This window comes from Bos javanicus, chromosome 26 (assembly GCF_032452875.1).
Source record: "Bos javanicus breed banteng chromosome 26, ARS-OSU_banteng_1.0, whole genome shotgun sequence".
NCBI classification, from domain to species: Eukaryota; Metazoa; Chordata; class Mammalia; order Artiodactyla; family Bovidae; genus Bos; species Bos javanicus.
The window spans coordinates 37,411,479-37,433,846 of NC_083893.1; the positions used below are offsets into that span (position 1 = coordinate 37,411,479).

Below are 22,368 nucleotides of genomic sequence, written 5' to 3' on the forward strand. Positions count from 1 at the left end.
GACAGTTAAAAATGTCTGCCCCTGTACACACGCACACCTACACTTTCACACTTCCTCTGTTTACTAAATAACATTTCAGCACAGTTTTCATCTTATAAGGAAAGTGTTTGAAACTTGGAATAAGTGCACTTAATTAAAGGAAGGCTGTGAAAATGTGCACTAATCTGATATGACTAATAGCAAAGTGCATGAAATTGCTAATTAGAATTTCATTAAAGGTGCTGCTTTATCAGCCTGTGAATATCACAACCTTTAAAATTCTTTCAGGAGAGCTTAATTCCTTTTCAAACAGAAATATTCTTTAAAGACATTTGATTTGTTCTGAAGGAATTCGTGGCTTAGGCTGGAACTTAAAATGTTGCCGATATTCCAGGAGGTGATATCAGAATAGGAATACAGATCAGGGACTTTGTTTCATTTGCCTGATGAATCCCTTTCTCCCCACCTCTATTATGGATTATCGTTCAAAAACCCAGTCATGAAAACAGAGTTGATTCCTGGGTTTATTCCACATGTAATTTGTTTTCTACTGAAGCCAACGTTTATTCTCTCTTAAAAGAATAAAGGAAAAATTACTTAAAAAAACTTAAGTCACTGAATATAAAATTAAACATTTTAATTTTTATACTCATTGCAAAAAATAAAAAGTAGACAATAAGATATTTTTTCCTTAAAGGAAACAAACATTCATTTAAAAAAAGTCAGCAGACTTTGCTTAAAAAAACCTTTTTAAAATAAATTACACTTCTTAAAATTAGGAAAGTCCACTATTAACAATAGTAGATGTATTTTTATTCTTTCTCTGACTTGCTTTCCTAGGTTACAGGATTTTCTTACTCTACAGTTTAATTATTCCTGACACTAAATCCACATTTCACCTTGCTTTTTGCTTTAAGATTTTAGAAGTGCTGCCTTCTTTCTACTCCTTCATTTTCTCCATTTTCAACCTTATTTATAGATTTGTGGATATGAAATAGATCACTTCTATTTTCATATCCATAAAGCCTTATGACATATTACTTTCCCCAAACACAGTTCCCAATGTTAACAATTGTATTTTTTAATTTGCAGTTTTTCCCTGTTGATGAAGTGTTCTCACAATTAGTAACTGGGTTCTTTTTAATATTCAAGTTTGATTGAACAGTTACATTTTGTTACTGAAAACCCATTAATGTTAATGGAAACTACAGCTCACTGAAAGCAGCAGTTTACTTTTACAGAAGTTGTTAAAAACCTAGCCTGGCTTCAAATTTGCTGAACACATCAGTTAACAGTGATGTAATTTTGCAGAAGTGAATATTTTAAATACACTTTAAAACCTTCGATTTAAAAGCTAATCAGTTATATTTACCTGACGACCATATCTGAAAGGAGAGAAAATGAGAACAGAAGTAACTTTGAGAACCAGTGTGATTTCTCTGGACACTGAAATCTCAAGTGGCTTAATTAGAGTTTGCTCGATTTTTGCTTCAGCAAGAGGAATTTACATGGCATTTAGATAATTTATCTACTGGACTAGGTAACAGACAAAAGATTACATTTTCCCTTCCAACATTTGGGAGGTACATTTTTAATGCAACGATTTTAAAAGATCGGTCTAGACTTAAATGAATGAAAATTAGGCTTGTTAACTGTAATGTCTGCAGTCGGAGGTGGGGTGTCAGTCTTGCCTATCTGTGGGCCACCGTCGTCAAACAAAGCTGCTAATTCGAATGTTTTAAGTTTCAAATTGAGAAATATTGTTCTAATGTGGCAACAATGGGGCTGTTGTCCTTTCAAGCACTGCGATTGCGGCTTCCTTACTGCTCGTTTTATGCAAAACGAGTGGCAAGTAATTGTGATTTAATTCTTTTCAAGTAAATTACAGTGAGTGCGTGACACAAAGCCGCGGCGGACCCTGCTTTCTCTGTCAATAGTTGAATTAATGATGGCAGGAGTAAAAACACCAATTGTGCACCACAGCCCTCCCTCGGCCCCCACCCCTGCCAGGGGGAGACCTGCCAATCAGGCCGCGCCACCGTGAGACTGGGAATCCTCAAGGACCCGAGGATCGGGCGTGGAACGTTCCGGAGTCTCGGCGCGGGGGTCGCGGGGGCCCGAGGCGGCCGCAGGGGTCAGTATGTGCGTGCCACCGGCCGGGTGCCCGCCGCGCGGACACCGTGGTCGCCAGGGGTTTATGGCGCTAGGCACTCGCTGCCGAGTGGAGGGCAGAAAGTGTTCCCCAGGGGGCTTGGGGGTCCTGGCGCTCGGTCTATGGGTTAGCTGGGCCAGGCTGGCCTCCCCGGGACTCCCCGGAGGGCTTCCCGAGGAGGCGGCACGGCCCGAGCTAGAGGCGGAGGGGAGGCAAGGCTGCCAGCCGGGTTTGCGGGCAGCGAGGGGTAGCTAGGCTCTGCGCTTCGGGGTCCGAGGGCCGGAGGCCGGAGCGCTAGTTCTCACCCAGAATCTGCGAAGCCCGGGTGGGGAGGAAGCCGCTGGGGGAGGCCCGAGGGGCAGGGCAGGGCAGAAAGGCCGGGTCGCCCGAGAGGATCGCAGGTTGCGACCCTAGGCTGTCTGCAACCTGCCTGAGTGCGAAAAGGGCTCAATAATCACTGTACTGGCCACGAACGTTCAGTGTGATCTGATTACTTCCCGTTGTACTTGAACGAAATCGCAACTTTTTTTCTGAGGCCCAGAGGTTCTCTGTCCTCTAGCATTTGCCTGGATTCCCAATGCCAGGGAGGGAATCCTGCCTGCCCTGTTTTTCAGGCGTAACTTTGGAGGGTGACTTGACCGCTCTAGCCTCAGTTTCCACAGCAATGGGGGTTAATAGTGAAATCCTTCCTTCTAGGGTCCTTGCTAAGTCACTTCAGTCGAATCTGAGTCTTAACCACCGGGTGGACTGTAGCCCGCCAGGCTCCTCACTGCATGGGATTTTTCCAGTCAAGAATACTGGAGTGGGTTGCCATTTCCTCTTCCAGGGGACCTTCCCAACCCAGGGATCACACCCACGTCTCCTGTGGCTCCTGCATTGCACGAGGATTCTTAAGGCCTGAGCCACCAGGGAACCTCTAGGTTCCATTATGAGCATTTAATAAGCTACTGGTAAAGTGCTTAGAATGGTACCTGGAACAAAGGGAAGTGCCCAGAACTGTTGGCAGGGCTTACTTGACCTCAGCTTACTTGACCACCTTCCCTTTTCCTGGATCTCCATAACCAAGTCCCTGCCTCAGGGTCTTTACACTTGCTGCCTGAGCTGTTGCTCTGCTCCTTTCATAGCTTCTGATTCAGGCCTAGGCTCTGAGAGACCTTCATGACTCATCACTGTCACAAAGTTCTTTGTTTCATTCCTAGACATTATCCTTATCTGAATGTTTTTCCTCTATTTGCTTAGCCATTATTGTCTCTTTCATCCCCAAAATGTAAGTTCCATGAGAATGGGAACCGAGTTTGTCTTATTCTCTGCAGGTCCCAGCACCTTGATCGGTGTCTGCCTTTCAGCAGGGGCACAGTAAATTCCTGGAGAATGGATGCGTTCTTCTCACCTGTACCTCAAAGTGGGCGAACAGCTTCATTGCTGAGTGCCCATTCCTGTCATTCAAGATTATAAGTGAAATCATTGGCCCGGAAATAATATATTAAAAATTAAAAAAAAAATAGTAAGTTTCTAAAGATTTCGAGGTTCTCAGGAAGGGTGCTAGACAGTTGGAGATTTTTCTCCATGTCACCATCTTTCTACCTTGACAAGTTTTGACCGTGAGGCTGAAGTTCTCCCTATGGCTCCCTGATCCCGCGAGGTGATAGAGGGACGGTCTGAATTTCCTCCCTAACCTGGGCCCAGGAATCGTGTAGACCTCCACCCCACAGCACAGCAATATCCACGTTCATGCTATCTGCCCTTTAGTGTCACCCTGATGACCACCCCTGCTTCCCCACGACTACATCATGTGCCCTGGCCTTTTGTCCCCAAGCTCCCCTGCCAGAGCTTTTCTGCTCCTTTGGCTGCCCTCTTTGGTATTCATCACAGATTCACACCTGCTTTTTCTCCTCCCAGGAGCCAGTTGCCTTAGACTGGCTCCTGCTGGGCTTGCCAGACCGTCTGAAGGAGCCAGAGAGGCCAGCAGAGGCTGGGTGGGGCTGCCTCAGCAGCTCTGCTCATGCTGGGGAGATGAGTCAGCTGGCTCGGATCACCGGGTCACTGTGTTTCCTTGTCCCGGCTGGAGCCAGGGACAGAGTATTTCTGGAAATCTGGCCAGGCTCCCCATCTCACACTGTGTATTTACTCAGTGAGGTCATTATAAACAATGAGTGTCTCGGACACGATGACCATCCTTGGCCAACTCCTGGCCTAGGGTCCTATCTTTGGGAGAGAATTTGGAGAAGACCTCTGGCTATCTGGAGAACAGAAAGTATAAATACTCAACTCATTCATGGGTGCAAAACTAGCTTCTTAGCACCACTGGATCGGACACAGTAATGGCTGCTGGGGACATAGGTACGATAATAGCTAACATTTGTTTAGCACTTCTCACGTGCCAGAAACTGTTCTAGGTGCCTCTTGTGTGTTACATCACTAAACAAAATACTCAAATCTCAATGAAATAGGTTCTATCATTATCCTCTTTTATTCAGGTGGGAACAGGCTCAGAGCAGACATAGAACTTGCCAAGGTTACCCAGACAGGAAGTACTGGGTCTGAACTTGGAAGCAGAGCCTGCACTTCTAACCAGCACATTGCATTGCCCTCTGTCTTAGTCTCCAAGACGGATAAAATGCAGCTTTGATCATCCAGGGGTACAGGGCATCAGAAGCAAACAGAAGGTAGGTGGGTGGGTATAGTTACCCACACAGGGAATCAGTAGTGACTCGTAATGGTTCTTCCTGTGCACCAGGCCCTGTTCTAATTGCTCTACATACATTATTTGCTCTTTAAATCTTACAGCCCCCATAGCACCCTAGAAATAGGAAGTGACGTCATCCCCATTTTATAGGTAAGACACTGGGAAGTGCAGCCACTCATCCCAAGGTCTCAGGCCAAGTAGGTGGCAGAGCTGGGATTGGAACCCAAAAAGGGCCTCTCTCCAGGGCCCATACTCGTAGCCCTGCCCTGGGTCAGACCTCTGCCCAGCAGTCCCAGTGTTCTGTGCTCGTCCTCAGATGGTTAAGAGGGTGCTGATCCCCTTTGGTGTCACCAGAGACACCCTGAACTTGGAGCCCAGAGCTGCTCCTCACTAATGGAAACCCCAGAGAAGTCTCCATGACCGGAGGTCATGAGGTCAGCTCTCCCTACCTCTCAGAGCTGCTTCCAGGAGTAATGAAAAGAATGGACAAGGAAGAGCCCTGTGAAGTATGAACTCTCACCGCAGAAACACTTGGTTCTGCAGGCCTGGCCTGTGCTGGGTACCCTGGGAGGAGGCCAGGCGACTGACCTACTTTAAAGATCAGGATGTAGGGCCACGAAAAGGGAAGAGGTGATTATTTTAATTGTAAAATGGACAGCTGTTAATGAGGTATTTGGTTGGATGGTTAGAGACTTGTCTGCTACTTTTTTGTTTGTTCATTTCTAAGAGGACTGTACTCTGAGACCCTCAGAGAGCTTCATGCCTGTCCAGGTGCTCAGTGCTTTCTGTGCCCCATCCCTGGGCCCTCCTGCAGTCCTGTGAGGTGAGATGACACTGTGTCCATTTTACAGGCCGAGAAACTGAGGGCTAATGAATGGAGGAGCTGGGCTCCGAACCAAGTCCTGCTGACTGCAGTCCTGGCCTCTCTGCTCTGGAGGGTCCTGGCACAGACCTGGTACAAGGGGGCTGTCCCTCTCTGCTTCTGGTTCTGGACTTCCGGGTTTAGTTGCACTTTTGTCGAGGTGCCCCCTCTCTCGACCTTGGTACTTTTATGCCCTCACCCCTCCTCAGTCCTGGGGGTCCACCACCCACAGACCTCTACTGAGTGTCAGAGGGATGATCCCACTCTCCTCCACCCACCCACCCGCCAGCTTGCTGCTTTCTTGTAAGAGCTTGAAGTCAACCGCTTAACTTTGTGTCAACACCTCTGCCCAAGATAAAGAGATGTCTCTCCATCCCCAGGAGCTCACCCTGTGTGCAGGGGCATCCAGCAGGACTGGGGAGGAGAAGGGCAGGTATCAGTACAGACTGGGCTGCCTTGGTGCCCCATCACATTCACTCCAGGCCTGCTTCTGGTCCTAGGAGCTGAATTTATTTTGGCTTAAATGACACAGTGCTCAGAGATGGTAAATCTCCTTTTATCTGGTGGACTGAATGGGGTTGTGAAGGGGATGTCAGCTGCTCTTGGGCTTGCAGCGCCTGCCTTACATGGGCTCTGCCATGGGGCTTCCAATTTGCAAGTAGCTGATGACTGTACTCATGTGTCAGCCTGCCCCTGGGCACGTGCTCACCCTTAAACGGTGACTTCTTAAGGTAGGGGACAGGCCTGATGCAAGATGGGGGCATGAAGATGAGGGAGACGTGTTCTCTGCCTTGAACTCGTGGGGCGGCCATGGGCAGCTGCAGCTGAGTCAGTACAGGCACTGGAAGGAGGGTTTGCCTATGGAACTGGCTTGGGTTTCCCCAGTTACTAGCCACGGGGTCTTGGGCAAACTACATGACTCCTCTTTGCTTCCATTTTCTCATTCATAAAGCTGGGATAATAGCTGAATGTAGCTCAGAGAATTACTGGAAGAAGTTGATTATTTGTTCCTGGAAAAGCATTTAAAATGGTATCTGGTACAGAGTAAGCAGTCAATAAGTGTTAGCTGACCCCAAAATACAACCTCAAGATTACCTTCTCCATTCACATCTGCCTTCCCACTCAAAATACATAATATGCCAAAGTCGTAAAATGGGATGCCTTTAAAGCTCCATGTTGACAAGAGATAGTCCTGATGGGTATTTTGGGCCTCACCATTCACTACTGTGTGATCCTTTGCAAGTGACTTCATTTCCTGAGTTCCGGTTTTCTTCTCTATAAAATGGATATAAAATAAAATATCTGTTGTTAGTGGTGAGAATTAAGTGAATAATGTACATAAAGCAAACGGTACTTATCATTCTTCCTCATACCCTGTCCCATTTTCCCCCTTCTGTACAAGTTCTTTTGTAAGGCTATGAGATGGGTTCTCCAAACCAGTTTTCCTTCCCTCCTAGGTACACTGGAAGACTACATTTCCCAACCTCCTTTGTGGTTAGAGGCCTCATGTGACTGAGTTCTAGCCAATGAAATTTGGGCAGGAGTAATCTATTCTACCTCCAGGCCCAGGCCCTAAAATGTCTTGTAAGATCTTTCATGCTCCTTTTCTCCTCCATCCACCAACAGAATGTGGCTCAGGGTGACCTTGGAAGCCTACATGGTGAAGATGGTGGAGCCCCTGCCAGCAGAAATCTGTCCTTCACTGCCTGCTGGTTATCAGGCTGCTTGGACTGGGACATGTGTATTAAACCACTGAGATTTAGGGGTTGTTTGTTACTTCAGCTAGCAGTTAGCCTATCTTGACAAATAAAGAATTTTACAGAGACTCTACCTAGTGTATACACCTGCATACATTCATATTATAAGATTTCCCATGTATTTTAGAGCCTTCCTGGCCCCCATCCCCCTTAAGCTCATCTATATGACCCAAGTTAAGAACCAGACCCAGCAATTGTTATTAGTACTGATGGTGAGATAATTCCTGAGAGCAACTTTCTGGCTTCAGAGCTGCCCTGTAGCATAGAGGTTTTGAAGAGAACTCTTTACTAAGAGATTTTAGTGTCAGCCTCCTTTCTCAGGACAGAGGTCTCCTACGCGGGTTTTGCTAGTCATACACTCTCTTTCCGGCTATAGCTGCCAAAGTGCTTGCTTTTGTCCTCCCAGCACATCCACCAGATTTGATGGGTAACACGTTACAGGCTCTGGCAAGGGCTCCTCCCAGCTGAGCCCCTGAGACTTGGCCCAGGTCCCCCTGATAAATCCCTGCCCTCCTTCTGGCTTGGGTGAGATGGGATCCTTCTGTGCTGCCTCCCACTGTTAAATTGAGGGGAGCCTGAAGACTGGGGCTGAAATGTGTATCCATTCCCTCTCCTTAGAGCCAGCTGCAGGGTTGGGGTGTGGCCAATATCATTTGTTTTGCACAGGATTGTTGATTCCAGGGGTCAAGTACCATCTTTATGGTGTTCTGGAAAAAAAAAATCCTCAGCTTGGATGAAGTTTATAAGAATTACAAATAATAAGGATCTTAATATGTTGAATATCTGTTCTGTACCAGGCCTCCTGTTATTTCTTCAGATCCTCTCCATCATCCTGTGAAGTGAGTCTTAAGTAGCCCATGTGTTGATGCCGGCCCAGTGACCCAGACTGCTGGAGGTAGCCTGGAGACTCTAACAGGGATCAATTCAAAGGTAATAACCGTTAACTTTTCCTGAGTTAGGAACTGTGTATCGTGATGTGCTTTTGCTGAATCATTTCATTTAATTTTGATAATTTCTTTATGGAGTAGGAACTACTATTATTTCCATTTCACAGGTGGGAAAACCAAGGCTCAGTGAGGCAAATGATCTCTTTTCCCCAAGGTTTCATGGCTAAAAAAGGTGGTGCCCAGCTTCAAATTCAAGTCACTCTTGCTTTCAAACTTGTACTTTCACTCATGCGGTACCTTGCACTGCCTTGGCTGCCACTTGGAAAGTGCAGAGGGGACCGGGTAAATACACTTCCAGGGGTCATGGCTTTGGGTGGAGAGCCAGCCTGTGGTCAGGTGGACAGCCCACTGAGTCAACACCTGTTATGTACAAAGTCTGACCCCATGCCCCTGATATGATACAGGGGAGGTCCAGACTATCCCATGGCATTGGCGCCCTGGGTTGAGAAGAGAGCTGTGTATCTCTACCTGCAACCTGGATAAGTCAGTGCCCTGGCAAGGATAGATGCCACAAACCTCAGAGGAGAAAGAGAGCACCCAGGGAGGGGCAGGGATGGCTTTCCCATAGAAGTGGGATTAGATGAATCTGCTTTGCCTGGATTTGAATCCCAGCTAGCTCAGTGACTTTGGCTGCTGCTGCTGCTAAGTTGCTTCAGTCGTGTCTGACTCTGTGCAACCTCATAGACGGCAGCTCACCAGGCTCTGCTGTCCCTGGGATTCTCCAGGCAAGAACACTGGAGTGGGTTGCCATTTCCTTCTCCAATGCATGAAAGTGAAAAGTGAAAGTGAAGTCACTCAGTCATGTCTGACTCTATGCGACCCCTTGGACTGCAGCCTACCAGGCTCCTCCGTCCATGGGATTTTCTAGGCAAGAGTACTGGAGTGGGTTGCCATTGCCTTCGCCAGTGACTTTGGAGAGATTACTTAATTTCTCTGAACCTCCATTTTGCCATGTATAAAATAGAGATAGTAAAAGTACATAGCTCAGTTGGTAAAGAATCTGCCTGTGATGCAGGAGACCCCGGTTCGATTTCTGGGTTGGGAAGATCCCCTGGAGAAGAGATAGGCTACCCACTCCAGTATTCTTGGGCTTCCCTTTTGACCCAGCTGGTAAAGAATCCTCCTGCAATGTGGGAGACATAGGTTCAATCCCTGGGTTGGGAAGATCCCCTGGAGAAGGGAAAGGCTACCCACTCCAGTATTCTGGCCTGGAGATTTCCATGAACTAAGTCCATGGGGTTGCAAAGAGTTGGACACGACTGAGCAACTTTCACTTTTTCACCTACCTTGGAGGATTAAATATTAATATATAAAGTGTTTGGCACATAGGAAGCTCTTGATTATATACTTATTTACTCTTTGCATCCTCAGGGACTAGTGTACTTTCATTAGGTAAAGAAAGGAAGCTTAATGTACCAAGTGAGTATTATAAGCAAAGCTTCAGAGCTGAGAAAACGGAGGGTTTTTTTTTTTTTTTTTTTGAAAATAATAAATGGCTCAGTTTGGCTGGTTCATATGGGAGCAATAGCAGATGAGGCTAGAAAGAGAGCCTGAGGCCAGATTGGTGAGGCCATGAGGAGCCACTGAGGGGTTTTGAGCTGGGGAGTGTCATAGCCAGAGCTGGGTTTTAGAAAGATAAGGCTGCTGGGTGTAGGGTGGATTGGGTGGGGACTGATGGGAAAATCCTTGTAGAACACTGTTGTCATCAGCCAGGAGAGAGGGCGGTGGCAGCTGGTAGGGCAGGCAGGTGTGAATGGGCACATGGCAGGGGAAGTCCTCTGGAGCTTGGTGCACTATAAGCTTGGTGCCGCATGGGGCGTGGGCTATACACACCCTTGGCCAAAGGCAGGTGTGACAGTGGTGCCCATCCAAGTCCAAGCGAGTGGCTGGGAACCAACAGCAGGGTTTTCCTTTTGCAGGCCCAGGCTTGGGAGGCCGTCCTTCTGGGATCATGTCATCACTGGTATCTTTGTTCCAAGAAAGAGACAAAAGAAAAACTAGAGAAAGGAGGGACCAGCCTCCTTTTGGTCCTGAAAACCCAGGGAGCCTGGTATCCTCAGGGTGGCAAAGCCCTTTAATGGTCTGGAAACAGGTTCCAGAAGACTTGCTTGGAAGTGAGAAAGGAGGCAGGCTCCTTTTGGGTTTTCATCTAGGTTTTTGAAAAGCAAAGCAGGCTGGCGAGAGCCGCCTGTCTAAGGCGTGTTTTATCTTAACCTTTGCATGTAATCCTGAAAGCCCACCTAATCAATTGAAGATCATAAAATATTAGACTTAATGCTGCAAAGTGCTGCTTTTTAATTCACATAACAAGCTCCTAAATAATTCAAATAGCAAACAGACCTGGCAAGTCAATGGTGGGAGGCTGCCTGGATCAGCGGGAGAGTGTCAACACATGCCGCATTTCCCGGATCGACTCCATTTCAAGAACCCTATTAAGTTAATTGCCGGTTTCTGACAGCAGAGAGCATGCTGGGAGCACAGCAAGCTTTATTAGCCTCCGTGGCATCTGGAGACATCAGCCATTTTGCCCCTACTTGCAGGCATCGAGAGCAGCATGGAGAAAAGTAAATCAAATTATGAGACAATAAATGCTTTTGGCAACACGTGGGCATCAGATTCATCGGCGGATACAAAAGAGTTCGAGTGTCAATTGTTGGCTTGTTAAATTTTTTTATAGCAACACCGTCTGTTGCGAAAGTCTCACAGGGTGACATGGAACGGTGACATCATTTGGCACTGTCTGGCTGATGTAGGTCGACATTAGTGCAATCGAGGGGCCCCCACTCCCTGGGTGGAGAGAGAGTTTGTAAGTAGAGCAGGAGTTGGGGTAGACATTTAGAGAGCCCTCAAATAGTCCAGCTTCCTGAGTGGCTCAGTGGTAAAGAATCTGCCTGCCAATGCAGGAGATGCAGGTTTGATCCCTGGGTCGGGAAGATCCTTCAGGAAAGAAAATGGAAACCCACTCAAGTATTCTTGCCTGGGAAATCTCGTGGACAGAGGAGTCTGGTGGGCTACAGTCCATGGGGTTGCAAAGAGTTTGATAGGATTTAGTGACTAAACAACAACAGATAGCCCAGCGACTCCACAGAGCCCAAGCATTGCATGTTTAGGATTGTAGGCAGACCTGTCTGGGTTTGGAGACCCAGTGGAGACACCCATGGTGTTCTGGAGGCAGCTGGAGACGGGCAGGCAAGATGTGTGAAGTCAGGGTCCCCAGTCTTCTGTCCATTGGGAGGTTCCAAGTAGGCCATTGTTCCATGGCTAGCTGCTCTCCCCTTGGCAGCCTTGATACATATTGAGTTATGTAGTGGGTCGGGACGTCCTGGCAGCTTGGAGATGTACCAACAGGCGCTGCTCTGTAGAATGGGGATCTGATCTATCCAATGCACATTTCTGCTACATGAGAAAACAGGCAGAGAGAGATTCCTCAACTGTCCCCAGGTCACATAGACAGCCAGTTCTCTTCTGGCATCATCCCGTTTTGTGCTGTTTCTCTTTTAGGCCTTAAGAATGTGGTGCTATGGTGACAACCTAGATTAGATCTAGATTATCATCCTGGTTCAACTGTTTATTGTCTGCCTGACCTTGACTTAAGCTAAGTATGTATAATAACTTCTCTGTCCTTCTATCCTATTGGCAATATGAGGATGAGAGTGCTTACTTGGTGGGAGTTTTATGGACAGCATCGAACTAATGATAGGTGAGCTCGAGAATCTCAAGCTCGATAGCTCGGGACTAAGCATAATGTCATTACCCTCAACTGTGTGGGCGATTCATGTGACTGAGAGAGACGAGCAAGATTATTTATGCTTCTCGATGATTCTTTTACAAACCAACAACCTTCCAATTTATTTGCACATCTGAGTTTTTACATCAAGTTTACGTAAAGTGAGACAAATGATGTGCCCAAGTGTCTCCTCGCCTGAGTCCTGAGATCTAGCCTCAGTGTCTGCAGAAATAACACTTCTTCCAGAATCGGGTCCTTGATATGATAGGAATTCAATAAGTAAGAACATTGTAAATGACTGGTGGAGAGAGGCTGGGGGTAAAATCGGCACCGCTAGAAGTACAGCAGGTGGACTGTCTGTTCTGATCCTGGTTCTCAGACTCCCTTGTGTTCCTGGGGTTACTGCACTTTGATGCTGGGAGGGGTCTTGGAGATGGAGTCTGGCATCCTTGGGAAATTGCCGCTCAGAAAGAGTTGGTGACTAGCCTGAGGTCACACAGCTAGACAGCAGCGAAGCCAGTGACAGGGGCTGGGTCTCCTCCTGCCAGTCCTCAGTTAGGATTGACCTTTATGGCATTAAAGCTGATTCCACTTCGCCTGGGAAAGAGAACAAGTGTATACATACGCATGCGTGATTAGTCGTATCTGCCTCTTGGTGACCTCGTGGACTGTAGCCCGCCAGATTCCTCTGTCCACAGGATGTCCCAGGCAAGAAGACTGGAGTGGGTTGCCATTTCCTTCCCCAGGGGATCTTCCCGACCCAGGGATCAAACCTGTGACTCCTGTGTTTCCAACACTGGCAGACGGATTCTTTATGACTAGTGTCACCTGGGGAGAATGTGCCACAGCCCCAAGACCTCTCTCTGAAAATAATAACATCAATGCGTAACTAATCTGTAATAATCACAACTGTCATTCCTAAGGGCTGAATTTCAGGGACTTGATTCACATTATCCATGGAGCCCTTTGTGGTGGGCATTACTGGGACTCCCATTTTTCAGAGAAGGAAGCTGAAGCTCAAGGGTTAAGTGGTTTTGCCCAAAGTGACACAGCTGTTAAGATTCAAAGGTAAGACTTGAACCAAGGCTCATGCAGACTTATGTTCTTTTCCTGCGGCAGCACCCTGCCCCACATTGGATTTTGGCTTAGGTTGGAGGTCTCTAGAACGTAAAACAGGGAGGGATGGATCACTGCCCAGGGCTAGAACAAGCCAAGATCAGTGGGCACTAGTGAGAAGATGCTGTTGGATGCTCCCCTGGCACCGGGACGTTCTGCCCCCTTACATACCACCCCCACTTGTATTTCCTGCCAAGCATGGGTTAGTAGCCAGGGACACAGAGCAGTCTCTAGTAACTCAATATATATGTTAGTTACTAGATATATATTGCACCCAACAGAAAACTCCAAAAATAGTGGCTTAAATGCATAAAGGTTTTCCCTCTAATGTACAAGAAGTCCTGGGGAGGCTGGTGTGGTGACCTCACGATCATGTGGGGCCCAGTCTGTGTCTCTCTTCTTGCTCTGCCATTCCCAACACTTGGCTTCCATCCTCGGTGTGCCAAGATGTCTGCTGTTGCTCCAGTCATTGCGTCCACATTCCAGGCAGCAGGAAGGAAGGAACAGGGTAAAACAAAGGGGTCTTTCTCCTGTCATCTCTTCTTCCTTTCAAAGAACCTTCCCTGAAATCCTCTGTGAGTTTCTCTTGTTTCAGTGACCACACCTTAGCCACATGGCCATACTTAGCAGGAAGCAGAATCTTGAACTGGACATATCGCTACCTCAAGAATATAGAGCTTGTGAGCAAAGAGTAATGGAAGAAGCAGAGGCAGACCCTGCCATGGCACGATTCTGTGGCACCTCTCCTACTTGCAAAGTGCTGATGACTGAGAACAGTCACGTTTTGAATTAGAGAAAACTCTAGTTAGCTCTGATCCGAGTTTTGTTTAATGCATGTGGAGATAATTGGAAACGCCCAGGGATGCCTCAGACCTAGGGTTGGAACCACTGTGCTTTCTGGGGCTGTTTGTTTCGGGGATGGCAACAATGATGAAATCAACAGTAATTCACACTGTCAGCAACTTTCATCCTTCACTGTCCCTTTTCAAAATACAAACACGTTTATTTCTCTGGATTTCTGCTGTTCATGATACATTTATTCTGTGGGTCTTCTGAGGTTGATTGGAGGATGTGTTTCCTGTTCTGGAGGAGTCACATGATTAATGGGCTGTAGAAACAAACACAGACACCACTGAGTCAGCTCCACCCATGTCCCAGGCTCTGTACATGTGGCACGTCATGTTACTCTCACAACATGAGAATATGGGAGAGGGATTATGATCCCATTTTACCAATGAAAAGTGGAGGCTCAGAGAGGCTAAGCAACTTGACCAAGATCACACAGCTGGTGCTTTGGAATGAATGTGTATCTCTCCCCTCCTCCCACTCACCCCCCCACCACTGCAGTTCATATGTTGTAACCCTAACCCCCGATGTGATGGTATTAATATCAGGAGGTGGGCCTTTGGGAAGTAATTAGGTTTGGATGAGGTCATGAGGATGGAGCCCCATAATGGGATTGGTGCCCTTAAAAGGGGATGAAGATTGCAGAGCTCTCTCTTTCTCTGCCAAGTGAGGACATAGTGAGAAGGTGGCTGTCTGCAAGCCAGGAAAAGAGCTGTCACTGCACACTGACCATGCCAGCACCCTGATGTTGGACTTCCAGGCTCCAGGACTGTGAAAAATAAGCATCTGCTGTTCAATCCCTCAGTTTGTGGCCCTTTTGTTGTAGCAGCCTGAACTGACTAGGGGCTTCCTAGGTGATAAGGTAAAGAATCCACCTGCCAATGCAGGAGATGCGGGTTTGATCCCCGGGTTGGAAAGATCCCCTGGGGGAGGGAGTGGCAACCCACCCCAGTATTCTTGCTGGGGTAATCCCATGGACAGAGGAGCCTGGCAGGCTACAGTCCATGGGGTCGCCAAGAGTCAGACATGACTTAGCAACTAAGCTCGCATGTGTGCAGAGCTGACCAGGACAGCTGGTCGGTGCAAGAGCTGTGCTTTCCCTCACACCACGAGCCCACCTCATACATCCCCATCCTTCACGCTCCTTCCCCATTGCCGACGACGACAACAGGGCCGTCACTGAGACCTCCAAGCCTCTGCTGTCTTCTGAAGTCCCTTCTTACCTCCAGCTCCTCCTTCTTGCTCCTCAAGCCCTCTTCTTTCGGAAAGACCCCTTGAAAACTTGCCATAGGAATCCAGTTCCATTACCTGCCCCTGTGTGGGTTCTGCCAGCCACGCCTCCTTTCTGGCCCTACCTGGCGCATGCTCTGGTCCAGCCCATGTTCCCGCATCTCAGCTCATCAAGTCATCATAGTCCACATCACCTGCTACCTAGGACCAGAGTCCGTAAATAGGAACAAAACATAGGTGGTCCCCGTCCCCTGCACTCATCCCCAGCTCACTGAGTGAAGCCAATGACTCTGAGGACAAAACCAGAAGCCCCTCTCCCTGCAGCCCCGAGAGGCAGGGAGGGCTGTGTGTGCAGCTGGGGCCTGGCTGCCTGCCGACGCTGCTCACATCCTCATATACATAATCTAAATATATACTTTGAAAATTGAAAAAGAGCTCACATATAGAATGTGGATGCACTCTCTTTGAACATGTCTCTTTAAAGACAAAATTTTCCAAGTGCTTTCCTGCCCTTAAGGAGACACTTGAACATGGCAGCAGATGTAAGATGGAAATTGAAGTGTCTCTCTCAGGCCACCGTACATGTATAAAACAGGCACAATCTATTCTAAGCGCTCATTAATAGCTGGTCTCTGAGGGCCCTGGCAGCAGCCAGAGGATCTTACTCATTAAAAAGGTGGCGAGGTAGACTTTTGTGCCTTCCCTGCTTCTCGCTGCGAGATCCTGGTGTTTAGATGTCGCCGGCAGGCCCCGAGATTGCTGGCACAGGTGACTATTTTCTGAAGGGTCTGAGAGTGTCACTGGCTCATTGGTGGGGCAAGAAACCCTTGTCATTTTTCGAGGGGGATTCATCCCTCTTCAAGGTGGGCCCAGAGCAGCATTATCTGAAGACAGGTGCAGAGAAGAGAGAGCTTTAGTTTGTCAGCTAATCAAACGGTCATCAGTGATGCTCAGCACAGCATTGTGGTCCTCTGAACGCCACTGTTAATGACACAGAGTCACAGGCTTGGTCCTGGCAGGGAGGCCTCGGGTCTCTAGACCCTTGGAATCACAGGGCTGACAGACAGTCCCTTGGGTTTCACAACCAGCAGTGATCACTTGCAAGAGAGCCATTGGTTTACTCTAGCAAAAGAGAATCCTCAGCTCTTTTAAACCTCCCTCCCTCTTTGTTCTTTGTTTTGATTCTCCCACTGTTAGGACCAGTGTTTTGTCCTCTTCTTCTCTCTTATGGGGAGAGTGACATTGTCCTGTCCCCATTGGCATATCAGTGGGGATTCTGGACAGTTTTCTAGGAATCGGGAGGTCTGCCTGTCCAGCCAGAAACCTGAACACAATTTGGAATGACCTTGTTTACTTGGTAGCTCCCTTGATAATTGTGGTCTCACCCCCACGCCAAGGGTAGGTCTGGGGGCACAGATCTTCTGTCCTTTTACCTGTTTTTGCCACTGCTCGGCAAGGAGCCTGACCCCCCCAAAACACTTGCTTTATTGAATTCATCCCAGCTAACAGAGGGATGAAACAGGGGCCTGAAATGGCACCCCACTCCAGTTCTCTTGCCTGGAAAATCCCATGGACGGAGGAGCCTGGTAGGCTACAGCCCATGGGGTTGCAAAGAGTCAGACATAACTGAGTGACTTTACTTTCTTTCACTTTATGTTTCTGTCCCAAAGCTGGGCTCTTAGTCACCCCACTGGGAGATTTGTGTGTGAGTGACCCTTTGTAGCTTCTAGGCTGTGGTCCCCAACTCTCCCTGGGATGTTCCCTGCAGGAGTGCTACAGGGCTGCCCTACCTGGTACATTATTAAATCAGGATCACCCCAAGGCTACAGACCTGAGATTCAGACAAGAAGGTCATGGTATAGAGTTCCCATAGGGAATGTTTCCTCATTTATTTTTATGGCACAACATCAACCGTGGATTGAGAAATTCATTTATCTATCTTCACCCCACATTAGCAGGTATAAAATGTATTATTTTTGAAGTGCTAATAATGAATTGAGTGGTTTAAACTAAACTTCAAAATAATTAAGCTCAATATTAATAAAATAGGTTCAGGGTTAGAGGGGGTGGGGATATATACAGAGAACATTCTGGAATTATGATTACTTTGTACATAAAGAGCACTGGCTCATCCATGGAAGTATTTGAGTTGGCCTAGAGATATGCAGCCAGCATCATTTCACAAATGATGAGGATTTCAACCAGAAATCCTCAGGGAAGAGAAATAGGCAGCAGAATCCATTCAGGTGAGGACTTACTATGCAGCGTGTCCACCACTAGGGTCCAGGTGCTTTGGGGTTACTGTGTATTTGGCTCTGAATGTCTGAGAAGCCAAAGTCAAGAGAGAAAAAAGAACAGATGAGGTTTGCAGGAGGTACAAGTTCTTGAACTCTGGAGGGAAGTCAACTGAGAGGGAAGAGCACAGATAATGTTGACTCTTTTGAAAAAAGGATTTCAAATAATTTCTTAAAAGATCAAAGAATCGTCAACCAAGTTCTCAATGTACCCATCAGGCTGCTGAACTATCCGTCTCCAGTTAGTTAAAACCAGATTTAGATTACCTGGGGGCTGGTAATCTGATGGCCCAGGGGTACCACTGTTCAAAATGCCCCCAGGCCTCCATCTGAAGACCCACCATTAGGGCATCGCTTCCTGGAAAGAGCATGTGATTATGCTGCTGTGTGAAGGAGGCTGCAGGAATGGGCTGTGTTTAGGATGAGGGGGGCAGAGGGCTGGGACCCTGCGACGTGGGGTTCAAGGTTCGAGGAGATGCTGATGATGGGTACATTGATTTCACAGTGGGATTGGATGGTGTGGATGGTTGGTGAGATAAAGGTCCAGTTGGGGCACCACTGAGCCAAGCTTAGATGTGACCCTGGTCTTGTCTGTGCACAAGGCACCCAGAAGCGTGACTAGTCCACAGCATCTTTGGAATCTCCAGACTGTCCTGACCCCGGGATCAACATCTCTTCCTTCCCTGAGAGCACTGTGTATTCATCTTCGTCTTATAAGCAGCTGATATGACACTGAACAAATATCCCTGAATGAAGGAATGGATTAACTAACTGAGCAAGTGAGTGCCAGGACTACCACCATGGTCCAAATGCCATCTTTCTTTCAGCTTTTGCTCAGGGTCACTTTCTCCAGGAAGCCCTCCCTGAATTCGCCTGCCCGATTCCATAGGCGCTAATAATGGGCGTGAGCCACTGTGGCTCCATGGTAAAGAATCCGCCTGCCAGTGCAGGAGACATGGGTTTGATCCCTGGGTTGGGAAGAGCCCCTGGAGGAGGAATTCTTGCCTGGGAAATCCCATGGACATACAGTCCATGGTGTCACATGAGTCAGACAGGACTAAACAACAACAAGAACAAACTAGGTAGGTCTTTTTTTGTGTTCTCTGTTGTCCCTCATTCCAGCTAGACAAACTCATTTTTCCAAAATACCTTCATTCAGTTGCTATGTATTCCCCACACTGTGCTAGACAGGAAGAGTTCAAGAGTAAACCAGACAGACAAGGAGTGATAGTCCAGTGCAGGGATTGTTGATTCACAAAAACGGGCAGGGGCCAAGCCCAGCCTCTGCCTGTTTTTGTAAATAAAGTTTTATTGGTGCACAGCCACACCCATTTGTTTACATATTGTATGAGACTGTGGGTTTGAGTGAGAACGGCAGAGTTGAGTTGTTGTAACAGAGACCATATGGCCAGCAAAGCCTGAAATATTTGCTCTCTGGCCCTTTCAGAAAAATGTGCTGACCCTGCTGGGGAATACAATCTAGAAAAAGATCTTCACAGCAGGATGTGTGCCCTGAGGGGCCAGAGCAAGGTTGTGTGATTGAGACTAGCTGGGCGGGGGGTGTGCTCTTGTAGATTGGGTGGCTAAGGAGGCCTGCTGTCCTGGAAATGTCACCTGAGTGGAGACATGAAGGAGGAGAAGGTTGCCATGTGAACAGCTGGACATGAGCATCCTGGTGGAGGGAACAGCGTGTTCAAAGGCCCTCTGATGTGTTGGAGGAAAGGAGACAAGCTACAATGTGTGGCTGAGAACATCCTAAACAGGAGGACTGCAGGAGATCAGTGTTGGAGAAGCAGGCAGGGGTTAGATCTGTGATTCCCAAGGAAGGTGATTCTGCCCTGAGTTCATTTGGGATATCTGTTGGACTGCAAGTGTGCTCAGTCATGTATGACTCTATGCAACCCCATGGACTGTAGGCTGCCAGGCTCCTCTGTCCTTGGGATTTCCCAGGCAAGAATGCTGGAGTGGGTTGCCATTTCCTACACCAGGGTATCTTCCCAACCCTGGGATTGAACCTGCATCTCTTGTGTCTCCTGCATTGGCAGGTGGATTCTTTACCACTGTACCACCTGGGAAGCCATTTGTTGGGGGAGGGGCATGCCATATATGACGTGAGTAGGCACCAAGGGTGCAAGATTTCAATCAGCATATCCAAGAGTCCTACACGTAGAGGGGCTGGCCTGGGTCCTGCAGGCTTTAGGATGTTCTGGTAGATATTCATGCAGGTAAAAAGCCAATTTCTAATAACCTGAGTCTGGGTATAACTCTCTAATTCACATAAACAGAAAGTAATTTTAGCACAGTGTTGATCATACATGGAATTTTCTAGGAATGGAGCTACTATATAAATGAAGGGATGACTGCTCTGTGTTTGTTTGGAGTATTACCAAGCGGTGCTTGTCATGTTGGGAAAATGTCACCCATGGCAACACCACTCTCGGTATTTGAGTCTCCAAACAGCACCCTGTCATCAGGTATGAGTTTCTTGTGACATTCACTATGATTTTACACACAAACACAAGCCCTTGTGTTGAATAGTGAAGTTGTGTCAGAGAACTGTCCAGTTGAAATGCATCTTTTTTTGATATGAATTACGTCTCCCTCCCATATGAAAGTTAATATATTAATATATTGATTAAAACATCTTGTGAGTAGATGACTTCTATTACTATTTCCACTGAATTCTATATCAGGATATCAAAGGAGCATTACAAAATATTGGCTGAGACAAGTCCTGGGACTGGATCCCAAAGTTTTCTGTACATCTTGATACAGGGTTTGGATTTTATGCTGAGGAAAACAAGGAGCCATGGCAAGATCTTAAGAACAGTGATGGGTTCTTTCAGGCAAGGGTGATGATTACACCTCCTCCTTTTCTCTTTGATCTGCCATCCTTCTCCTTCCAGCACCTGGCATGATGCGGGGTGCCCAGCAGGCACTCTGTAAATTAAAGTGCTACCAGCCAGAACAACCACAGCCCATGAGCTAAGCAGGTCTGTATGCCTCCCATACAAACTGAGATTGCTGAGGCCAACAGGGGTTAAGTTGCTTTCCTGGACCAGGTAATATCTGGTAAGTGATATCTGATAAATAGATATCTGTATGCTTGAGTTGGGGGTTGTTGTTGTTTAGCTGCTAAGTTGTGTCCGACTCTTTTGAGACCCTATGGACTGTAGCCCTCCAGACTCAACTGTCCACGGGATTTCCCAAGCAAGGATACTGGAGTGGGTTGCCATTTCCTTCTCCAGGGGATCTTCCCAAACCAAGGATTGAACCTGCGTCTCCTGCATTGGCAGGCAGATTCTTTAGCCCTGAGCCAGCTGGGAAGCTCTGGGTTGGGGGTTACCCATCTCCTTTTCTTGCCCCTGAGAGCAGTTCTTTGGGGCTTCCCTGTTTGCCCAGCTACCCACTAATTCTGCTCAGGCCCAGCACTGCCCACAGGCCTACCTGCCTCGCTCCAGTTACCTGACTGAGGCTGCGGCATCATTATGTCCCAGGAGCCAGCTTCTCAACCTTCGATCCTGGCCAAGATCTAAGAATATCTCCGAGAGTATTCCCCAACACCTGCAACAGATGTGCCCACAAATTACCTGGTCCCAGGGGTGGGGAGCAGGCCAGGAAAGGGCAGTGCTTTCCTAAAAGCATTACACACTTAATTTGCAAAGTTACATCACACATATGTGCACAGGTCAACTTTCTGGGAGCTTATTTCAGAACTGGAGGCAGGTCAGGGATCCTGAGCGTGTCCTTCACAGAGAAGGCAGGAAGGCCTGTAGACGTTCCATGAGTGTCAGATTCTTTCACACAAACCAGGGCAGATGGGGAGAGGTGGATATTTGAGGGGCCTGTTTCATCTCTGCACGGGCCCAGTGGGTGCCTCGACAGATACCATCTCACTTCTTCCCAGGAAAGCCCCTACCAAATGCGCATGCGCGGATCCTCATCTCACAGGTGTGGAAACTGAAGCCAGAGGAGGTCAGGTGTCTTTGTGTCTCTTACAGACCATGTGACATGGGCAGAGTCTGAATTTGAACCCAGGTTCCAGACTCCTAATTCTACTTTTTCCCCACCGCCCAGTGCAGTGAGAGATGGAGCAGGGGTGATACGTGTTACGTATTACTTTTTAGAGTGCAGTTGCACATATCCATCTGGCTACACTTCAAAAAGTCTTTATTGAAGTATAGTTAATTTACAATATTGTGTTAGTTTCAGGTGTACAGCCAAGTAATTCAGTTTTACAATACATATTTATATATATTCTTTTCCAGATTATAATTTATTGTAAGATATTGAGTGTAGTTCTGTGTGCTACAAAGTAAATGCCCTTATTTACAAGACAGAAACAGATTTACCCAAAAAACAAACATGGTTATCAAAGGGGAAAAAGGTGGGGGAGGAATAAATTAGGAGTATAGGATTATATACGCACTACTGCGCTAGTAGTAATATACACACCACTATATATAAAGTAGATTTTAAAAGGACTTACTTAACTATAATTTTAAAAAGTTATTTAATGGCCTTGGGTACTTTAGTTATAAGAGTCACAGGGAAAGCTAGGGAACCTATGTGAGATTACAGCCAAGGAACTGTCTACAGAAGCAGTGAAACAGCAAATTGTAAAAATGAGTAAGATTGAGTTCACTCGACAGTTGTGTCAAATTCAGCTCATTTCATTGACAAATTAATTGCCTTGAATTATTATTCGTAATGTTAAGGTTTTACAAAATAAACGTGGTCATTGCATACTCAGAGGGGACCATTTAGAAGTC

The 22,368-nt window shown here is 47.2% G+C and overlaps 1 long non-coding RNA gene across 2 annotated transcripts in view; it reads left to right on the forward strand.

Annotated features, from left to right (window-relative positions):
• Positions 1–1,583: 1,583 nt before the first annotated feature.
• LOC133239460 (uncharacterized) overlaps positions 1,584–22,368 on the forward strand; it is a 59,572-nt gene continuing 38,787 nt past the window's right edge. The window contains exons 1-3 of one of the 2 annotated variants that reach the window (XR_009733842.1): positions 1,584–2,113; positions 8,234–8,366; positions 10,303–11,604. This is a non-coding gene — a long non-coding RNA (uncharacterized LOC133239460). Of the gene's footprint in view, positions 2,114–8,233; positions 8,367–10,302; positions 11,605–22,368 lie in introns of those variants that run through there. The other variant, XR_009733841.1, reaches the window with a different exon arrangement.